This window comes from Vombatus ursinus, unplaced genomic scaffold (assembly GCF_900497805.2).
Source record: "Vombatus ursinus unplaced genomic scaffold, bare-nosed wombat genome assembly UNPS02002461.1, whole genome shotgun sequence".
NCBI classification, from domain to species: Eukaryota; Metazoa; Chordata; class Mammalia; order Diprotodontia; family Vombatidae; genus Vombatus; species Vombatus ursinus.
In genome coordinates, this window is record NW_020942239.1 from 1 (window position 1) to 9,730 (window position 9,730).

At 38.1% G+C, this 9,730-nt stretch overlaps 1 pseudogene; it reads left to right on the top strand.

Annotated features, from left to right (window-relative positions):
* Positions 1-4,110: 4,110 nt before the first annotated feature.
* LOC114048710 lies at positions 4,111-5,003 on the top strand (annotated as a pseudogene).
* Positions 5,004-9,730: the final 4,727 nt, after the last annotated feature.

Sequence of the window (9,730 nt, forward strand, 5' to 3'; positions counted from 1 at the left end):
CTTTCGCTTAAAGACAGGATCCATAGAGGCAACTAAAAGGTTATAGAGTTCCCAGAAGAATACATCAAGAAGAAAAACCTGAATACAATAATGAAAGAAGTAATACCAGAAAAATACCCAGAACTTCTGAACACAGAAAATAAAGTACCAATCAAAAGAATCTACAGATCACTTCCTGGAAAAATAAATAAATTTAACAATTCCTCTGACAACCACAAAATTCTCCAAGAGAGATAACTTCAAATATAAAGGAAAGGATATTTAAATAACATGATACTAATATGCACCATCACCACTACCACCCCAAACCTTAAAAAGCAATAAAAAATGTGTTGTGAGGAGCAACAGAGGTTAAGATGGAGCTCCATGTCATCTACCTAGAAATCTTAGCCTAACCATTAATTAAAAAGAAGAATGTGTGTTAAAAAATGTTTTCAAAACATCCTGAGATAGAAAACCAGACCTGATCAATTATTTGCTTCTTCAACACCTCAGACAACAGAAATACAAGAAAGGCCAACAGGTACAACAACTAAGGACAGCAACAACAAAAGAGAGATCCTTGAAAGGTTTTTTCCTAAATGCATCAAAAAATAATTCTGAAAAAAATAAATCAAAGTCCTCTCCAACTACACATTAAATGCAATATAATAATGAAATCAGGATAGGAAACTATGAAGAATACAAAGAAATATAGAAAAACTTTCATGAAATAATACAAAGTGAAAGAAATAGAACTGGAAGGATGGTGTACACACTCATTACTACCATTTATGAGTAAAAATGATTGAGAGTGCCTGGGCAAAGGAGCATAATAATGTAAAGGTAACTTGATCAGGGATACTACTATAACTCATCAATTAAATTAGATCTCCAGTCCAATTGGTGGGATTACAAGTTACCAACTTTTGTTTGGAGGTAGCTGAGGAGCACCTCTCTATCAAAGGGTATGCCTAGTAGGACCTAATGGAGATGACACAGGAATTCCTGATTAGTGTCTAACTGGAGTGACTCCCAAGCTGCTTTGCTGGCTGGGACTCAAAGTGACAGACCATTGATATCAAATCTACCCCTTTGCACTGAAGACTTAAGAGCACATTATTGTCTCTTTTCTTTTTCCTTTTGCTGATTTGATCTTTCCCCTGTTCAGAAGTTGAACCAGTATATAACTGAGCAAGCCTGGGTCTTGCATAAATAAAATTGGACCTGAGCACAGCCTTGCCCCAATTCCCTTGGCAACTGGAAATGGTTATCTTGTAGTCATAGTAAAATTAGAAGCTCTAACCCACAAATTTCTCAGCATGGAACAGAAAGTAGAATTCTTGACATTAGCCTGACCCAGCCTAAGAAACCAGGACTTTGACAGAGTTCTTCAAGAAGTATACGGTGGGGGCAGCTAGGTGGTGCAGTGGATAAAGCTCCAACCTTGGACTCAGGAGGACCTGAGTTCAACTCCAACCTGTGTTCCTCGGCTGATTTCATATCACTGCCCCAACATAATCTGCATTCCCCTCAAACTCACCTACGTGTTCATATATATACATGTTAAACTTAAAAACTTCAAATAAAATATGCATTTCCACATACAAAGTAGAACAGAAAAAGAATATTATGTGTGAACCAGTGAGTCTCTATTGCATAAAGGTTGTTTTCTTTAAATATAATAGTACATTATACATTATACATATATAATAGTATATTATGTAGTCTACATATAATAATATATCATACATTCAATATGTATCTTTCTTTTTAAAATTTATTTAGTATTTTATTTTCCCCAATTGCATGTCAAAACAATTTTTAATATTCATTTTTAAAACTTTGAGTTCCAAATTCTCTCCCTTCATACCTCCCCACCCCTCCCCATTGAGAAGGCAATGAATTCAATAGGGGTGATACATGAGTAGTCATGCAAAACATGTTCATAAAGGTCATGTTGCGAAAGAAAACATAGACAAAAAATTAAGAAAAGAAAAATAAAGAAAGTAGAAAAAGTATGTTTCAATCTGTTTTCAGACACCATCAGTCCTTTGTCTGGGGATGGATAGCATTTTTCATCATAAGTCCTTCAGAGCTGTCTTGGATCGTGTATTGCTGAAAATAGCTAAGTCATTCACAGCTGATCATTCCACAATATTGCTGTTACTTTGTCCACAGTATATTTCACTTTGCATCAGCTTATATAAGTTTTTCCGGGCTTCTCTGAGAGCATGTTGTTCATCATTTCCTTTTTATGATTTTCTTGAGTCTTGTATTTGAAAGTAAGATTTTCTATTCAGCTCTGGTCTTTTCTCAAGAATGCTTGAAATTCCTCTATCTCACTGAATGTCAATTTCCCCCCTCAGTTTTGCTGGGTAGGTGATTCTTGGTTGCCATCCCAGCTCTTCTGTCCTCCAGAATATCATATTCCAAGCCCTTCAGTTTTTTAATGTAGAAGCTACTAAATCTTGTGTTATAAACTGGAATTGTCTTTCTCACTGCTTGCAATATTTTCCCCTTGACCTGGGAACTCTTTGATTTGGCTATAATATTCCTGGGAGTTTTCATTTTGGCATCTCTTTCAGGAGGTAATTGATGGATTCTTTCCATTTCTATTTTGCCCTCTGCTTCTAGAATATCAGAGCAGTTTTTCTTGATAACTCCTTGAAAGATAATGTCTAGGCTCTTTTTTTTTATCATGGATTTCAGGTACTTCAATAATTTCAAAAAGAAAGAAATGTAAAACATAGTGTCAGCTGATATGGACTTTAGAATATGGAATGTCAGAGTTTTGAGGGGTTATAGAAGACATGTCTGAACTGGAAGGTGTTATTGCCTGGAACTCCCAGAACCCATTCAAGGCTGATGGAGCAGAGTCTCAGAGAGGTGCCCTTTCATGTATACAGCCATCAGCTACCTTGTGGGAACCTTAGCCTTAACCACACAGGCTCACCAAATACTCGAAGGATGATCCTACCCAGTAGTGACTACTTGTAACTATAACATACAGGACAAGGGAAAGCACACAAAACCCTGGACTCCCCCCTCATACAAGACTGTAACTCATTTTAGAATGATCTGAGAGTTTCTAGTAGACAGTAAACTCACTATGAGTCAGCAGTAATATTGCAGATAAAATAATCTAAAGAAAACGTAGCCTGCAGTAAAGGAGTCATAGCTTCCATTAGAAAGGAGGTGATAATCCCATTGTCCTTGACCATAGTCAGAATTCATCTGAAATTCAATGTTTACTTCTGAGTACCACAACTTAGAAATGACGTTGACGATCTAGAGAGGCTGTAAGGGATGGTAACTAGGATGGTGAAGGGCCTTTGAAGATCAGCTGAAGGAATTAGAGTTTCTTGGCTTAAAGGAGAGAAGACATATGCAAAACATATGCATAAGGCTTTCTATCTTCACATATTTAAGGGGATGTTATGTGGGAAAGAGATGAGACAGAAAGGCATATTTTGGCTCAGTAGAAAGGAAAGTGAAAACAAACCCAGAGTGGAATAAGCTCCCTCAGGAAGCTGAGAGATTTCCTTTCCCTAGAGGTCTTCAAGGAAAGGCCAGATGCCCAATTGCCAGGGATATTTTTGTGCCAGGATTTTTTGTAGATTAAGGTTTTGTATTAGGTGTCCTAAAAGGTCACTTCCATTTCTATGTGATTTTATTATTTCAACTGAGGATTGGATGGCCCAAACACTTCAGTCATACCAGATCGCTGTCCTCTCTCTCTGCTATTGGCTGTAGGAGTGGACATACCATGCCCAGAGGGTCTCCTTCTTCATGTCAGTGCTCAAAAGTCGCTGATGCTGACAGCAAATTTCAGATGGTGTTCATAAAAGGATCATTGCTAAATTTGATTGTTCATGTTACAAAGACGATCTGAACTGAAAGGAATCTTAGAGGTCATTAGATCCAAGTCCTTTGTCTTGCATCGAGGGAGATTGAATGTAGAAATATGGACTTGTCAAAGATCACACAGATAGTAAGTGGCAGAGACAGGGACAGAACTTAGAAATTCTCAGTCACAGCCTGGTGTTCTTTCCATTTCGTATACAAGGATAATTGTATTTTCATGTGATGCTTTTCTCATTTCTTTTTCCCAGCCAAAAAGTCAGCCCCATGATACCAGGAAACCAAACACAATTCTCTGAATTTATCCTCCTGCGATTTTCTGAGAAGCCAGAGCAGCAGGGTTCCTGGGCATATACTTGGTCACTGTGGTTGGAAACCTGCTCATAATGCTGGCCATTGGATCTGACTCTCACCTCCACACCCCCATGTACTTCTTCCTTTCCCATTTGTCCCTTGCGGATATCTGTATGGTAACCACCGCAGTCCCCAAGATGTTGGCAAGCTTCTTAACACAAAACAAGGTCATCTCCTATGCTGACTGTCTTGCCCAGATGTCCTTCCTCCTCACTGCAATGGCCTATGACCATTTTGTGGTTATCTGTCATCCTCACCACTGTGCAGCCATCATGAGCCCTCACTCCTGTGGCCTGCTGGTACTGCTTTCCTGGATCATAAACTTTCTAAACTCCCTCATTCAATGTCTGAATGTAACACAGCTCTCCTTCTGTTCAGACCATGAAATTCAGCTCTTCTTTTGTGATCTTGATTAGGTTCTGAAACTCTCTTGTTTTGACACTGTCATCAATTATGTTTTGCTATATCTTCTTAATGGACTGCTGTGTTTTCTCCCTCTTACAGGGATACTTTTCTCTTACAGTAAGATCTGTTCTTCCATTTTGAAAGTCCCATCTGCTCAGGGTAAATATAAACCCTTTTCTACTTGTGGATCTCACCTCTCTGTTGTTTCCTTATTCTATGGCATAGGGCTTGGAGTATATTTGAGCTCTTCTGCTACACACTCTTCCTGGAAGAGCACTGTTTCCTCAGCAATGTATGCTGTGGTCTCCCCCATGTTGAATCCTTTCATCTATACACTAAGGAATAAAGACACAAAAGACACCCTTAGGAGGCTCATTAGTGGAATAGCTTCCCCTCAATGATGGGGCTGGCTCCTGGTCCTTGGAACAAGACATTGGTATTACTGAGCAAAATATTGAGAGGCAGAAATCTTGGCTTCTTCCAATTTCTTCCAACTCACATCTATCCTCTATTTAGCCCTTACAGTGATTCTGTCACCCTTCCCCTATTGAATACCATTGGCTTCCTATTGCCTCTACGATCAAATACAAAAGTCTCCATTTGACATTCAGATCCCTTCATAATCTAAACCCTTTCTACCTTCCCAGTCTTCTAATACCTTACTCCCTACCACATACCCTTGACTTCAATATCCCCTCTTTGGGGTTCCATGAGCAAGACACTCTGTTTCTGGACTCTGGCCATTTTTTCAGACTGTCCCCCATGTCTGGAATGCTCTCTCTACTCAACTGCACCTACAGGCTTCTTTTGCTGCTTTTGAGTCCCAAATTTTAAAAAAAATCCCTTCTTTTACTGGAAGCCTTTCCCAACTCCTCTTAATTCTAGTCCCTTCATTTTGTTAATGATTTATTAATCATTATTAATATGCATTAACTCAATTTATTAATCATTACTGTATTAAGCACTATCAATCCTGTACACAGTTTGTTTGTATGTATTTGTTTGCATGTTGCCTCCCCTGTTAGATTGTGCTATCCTTGAGGTGAAGGACTGTCAGTGAAATGCCATATAGCTCCAGGAAAGGAAGAAATAGATTAGACAATTGATACAGGATTTCATCATTGAGAGTCTAAATGCAATTCCTCCATGCCTTAGCAGATATCCATTGAGTTGCTGTGGTTAAAAAAAATCATCACATGGTGGCCAGTGCTCTCATGATGAACCTCTTTGTGCTTTGCCTAATACCATAGGTGAAGTCTTTTTATTTAGTTAGTCCTGGAAGAAATGAAGCTCTGATGACACATGCTATGAGGCAGAAAGGTCAACTCCATGTGACAATGAGACATTGAATGTGTACATTTGTGGAAACTCCAAATGCTTTCATGTTTGGCCATGTCATAACTTTGCTTTAGATGTTTCCTGGACTGCCAATTAGGATAAAATTCCATCTCCTATGGCTTTTAAAACCCTTCAAAATCTAATTCCGACATATGTTCTGGTCTGATTTCACATCAATACTCCAACATTCTCTGTATTGCAGTCGAACTCATTTACTTGTAACAACGTTCCCATCTCTCCCTTCAGAGCCATTACACAGGCTGTTTCCCACACATGGAAAAGAGGGAACCTGTATTCACCTCTATATCTTGGATTCCCTAGCTCCATTCATTACTGAGCTTGAATGCTAACTTCAACAAGAATTCTTGATTTCCCCAGTTGTTAGCATTACTCCCACTCCCACCAAATTTACTCCATATGTTTCATTTTGGTTTGTCTGTGTACATCTTGAATTTTCCTTGCCACAAAGAAAGCTTAGAGAGTAGAGAGACTGCTTCATATTTGTTTTTGCATACAAAGCACACAATACCTGGCACATTGTAGGCATTTAAAGAATGCTTGATATGAATTGACTTCACCTTGTCCCTCTCTCTCTTACGAATCCCAAAATCATAGAAGAGATCTTGAATGTTCTCTGCTCCAGCATCTCAAATCATGAAATAATCCTCTCTAGATCTAAAATGGACATGAAAAAAGGCATCATTCATTTTTGGTTTGAACTCTTTCAATCGCAGGGAACATCTTTACATAATGTATCCATTCACATTTTCCATCTGACTGCTCCCAGGCAGAGTTGGATGAATATCTCACATGTTTTCAGTGTCTGTTTATGGGCTCTAGTAAGTCCTGGCATTTTCAGTTGGATAAAATAAAGGTTAGTCCATATTGCATTTGAGTTTGTTACCTTGGGGTTATGTAAGGGACCTGGGGACTCAGCTGACATTTGGGGAATTCTAGATATGAACTATAACTAAATTTTACTTTGAATTTTTCATGGAAATAAACTCTGGGACTAGGGCTTAACAAGTCAAAGAAAGAAAAGTGATATTTGGGGGTTCAGCCACTAGGAGTGGGCTAAATACCTATCATTTTGGTGATTTGGGGGGTCTCTGGATGACAATGTAGTTATAGTAATAATGACAATAAGAAACAATAGCAATAAAATATGTATTTAGAGATTTAGGGTTTTAGCTCCCTTTATATGCATTATTTTATTTGATCTCTACAAAAACTGAGTTATATAATGTAATATAATAGTGTAAATAACATTTTGTTGATTCAGAAACTGATATTCAGAGAGAATAAATGACTTGCCCAGAGATACAAAGCTTGTAAGTATCAAAAGCTATATTCAAACCCAAATCTTTTGAATCAAAATCCCTTTGTCAACTATTCTGTATTCCTCCCAAGGCCACCTTAGAATGACTAAAAATTTTTTGGTACTGTATAAATTAAAATGAATTGATTTAAAAAGAATTAAAAAGGAAGTTTGGTTTAGTGAGCAAATATTCAATATTTAGCATTTAATGAAATAATAAAGTTTTTTAAAGATCTTTAACAACTATGAAGAACTTGTGATGAAAAGTGATATCTGTCTCCAGAGAAAGAACTGATGGAATCTGAATACAGATCAAAGCATACTTTTTAAACTTTGCTTATTTTTCTTGGGGTTTTTTGGAGGGATCTGATTTCTTTTATAAAAACACTAATATGAAAATGTTTTCTGTGTCTACACATGAATAACCAAAAAACAGTTCTTGGCCAAATATAATTAGATGAAATTTAATAGCAATAAATGTCTGGTCTTAAACTTGGGTTGGGAAGGCAAATGACAAAGATAATATGTATGAGGACCAATTAGAGGAACTTGAGGTGTTTGTCCTCAAAAAGAGAGGCCTTTAGTTGGACATGACAGCTGTCTTCATGGGTTTGAAATGATTTTATGTAGAAGAGTGTTTGGACTTGTTCTCCTTGGCCCCAGAAGATGCAATGAGGAAAAAGGAAATAAACCTACAAGGATGCCAATTTCGGCTCAGAAAGCAAAAACTTTCTTGAATTAAAAGACTACAACAGCAGCATGGGATGCCCTAGGAAGCAGTGGATTCCTTGTTGGGAACATAGTAGAAGGTTCAGATTGGACTGAGGAGCTGCTGAGTTACTTTCCTGCTCAAGATCGCCAGAGTTTGGTAACTTCATATGTGATGTTGGACAGCTCTCACTATGTGGAAGATTTCTGCCATATCTTCTTGCCCCATAGAGAGTACAGCCTTTCAGGGATAGGAAACACAATGATATGATTTTCTAATGAAGAGTTTGGGGAATTGAGTCTCTTAGGGGCTAGAACTTTCAAATAGTCTTCCTGTTCCTCCACAGGACCAGATACCAGTTATCTCAGGCCAGGATGGAGTCTGCTTGTGCATCCCAGAGATACCAGTCCAACTGCCTGAAACTCTCCACTTTTGGGGGGACCCAAAATATCTGTCTTCCTTGTCCTCCATTCCAAGAGATGCAGTCAGACAAACATGGCCCATTGGTTATGTTCAGTAACTGATTGGAGGTAGGAAGTGTTGGGAAGGGAGAGAGGAAAAGGAGGGGGAAGTAAGGGAAAAGAGAAACACTCAACTATTGATCAGAAATTCAAGCAGATTCTCCCAAACCTAGCACAGATGAAATCATATCCTAACCCAAGTAATAGAGCAAAAAAAAATGTGACCTACTTCAGGGTCTACTTGAAAGCCCAAAGTTTAGCACAGCACCAAATTTGAAGGAATAGAAAAGGAAAGTAGAATAAGCCTTATGCCCTAAGTCATGTTCATATTTCATCCTTGCCAATGAGAGTTTGGTCTAATTCTTTTTATTTTTGGGCCCTGAGCCATAAAATGGGGATCAAAAATACCTTATTGACTTCATGGTGGTTTTTTGTGAGAGTCAAGTAAGATCATCTTTGTGTAATTTCTTGATGACCTTAAATCATTTCAGAAAGATAAATTTTTATTTTTGTCATAATAGCAAAGATATGAGTCCATTTTGGCCCAATCCATTTCAGCGAAGTGTAATCAAACACTAGGGAAAATCTTTAGCCAGAGATAAATCTCAGATGCCCTAATAGGAAGCCTAGTAAAGACAGAGGGGTTATCACCCTAATGCCAGATAAAAAGTACTGGGCTATGGTAAGGCCCTTTTCATACAAATTGTAGATGACATCTATGATTCTACAGACCTCTGAAAGATACTGTATGCTGAGGATATCCCTCAGGGCACAAAGTCACAGGGTCAAGGAGTGGGTAAGGACAGCGGAGGTGATGGAAGGATTTCCTACCCAAATAACAGCTGATGGGTTGGCTGAAACCATTTCCTATAATCTGAAGCTCGTCAAAAACACAGCTTTAAGAAGATGGGCTGGAATTCTTAGGGAGATTGACAGGAAGAAATATGTGAGGACACAGGCAGAGATTCTATGGTATTTGGAGTATAGTCTATTAATTTACCAAGATATCTGTTGTCCCTTTTATACTCATTATTTTATGATGTATGAAAGATCACTGCAATGTATATGCACTTTCTTCAGTTTTTTTTAATTCAGCAGGAGTTTTCTCTTTGACTCACACATCACTTCCTACTGTCTGCTAACTCTTCTTCTAATGTAATTTTGATTGATTTTATCATCTCTTATGAACCTTGTTTACTTGGCACTTTTTTCCTTCTCACTTTCTGCTTCTGATAGGGGTAGGACCAGATGATCTGAAATTCTGACATTATTCCTGATTCTATTATATTCCTCTCTCCCACT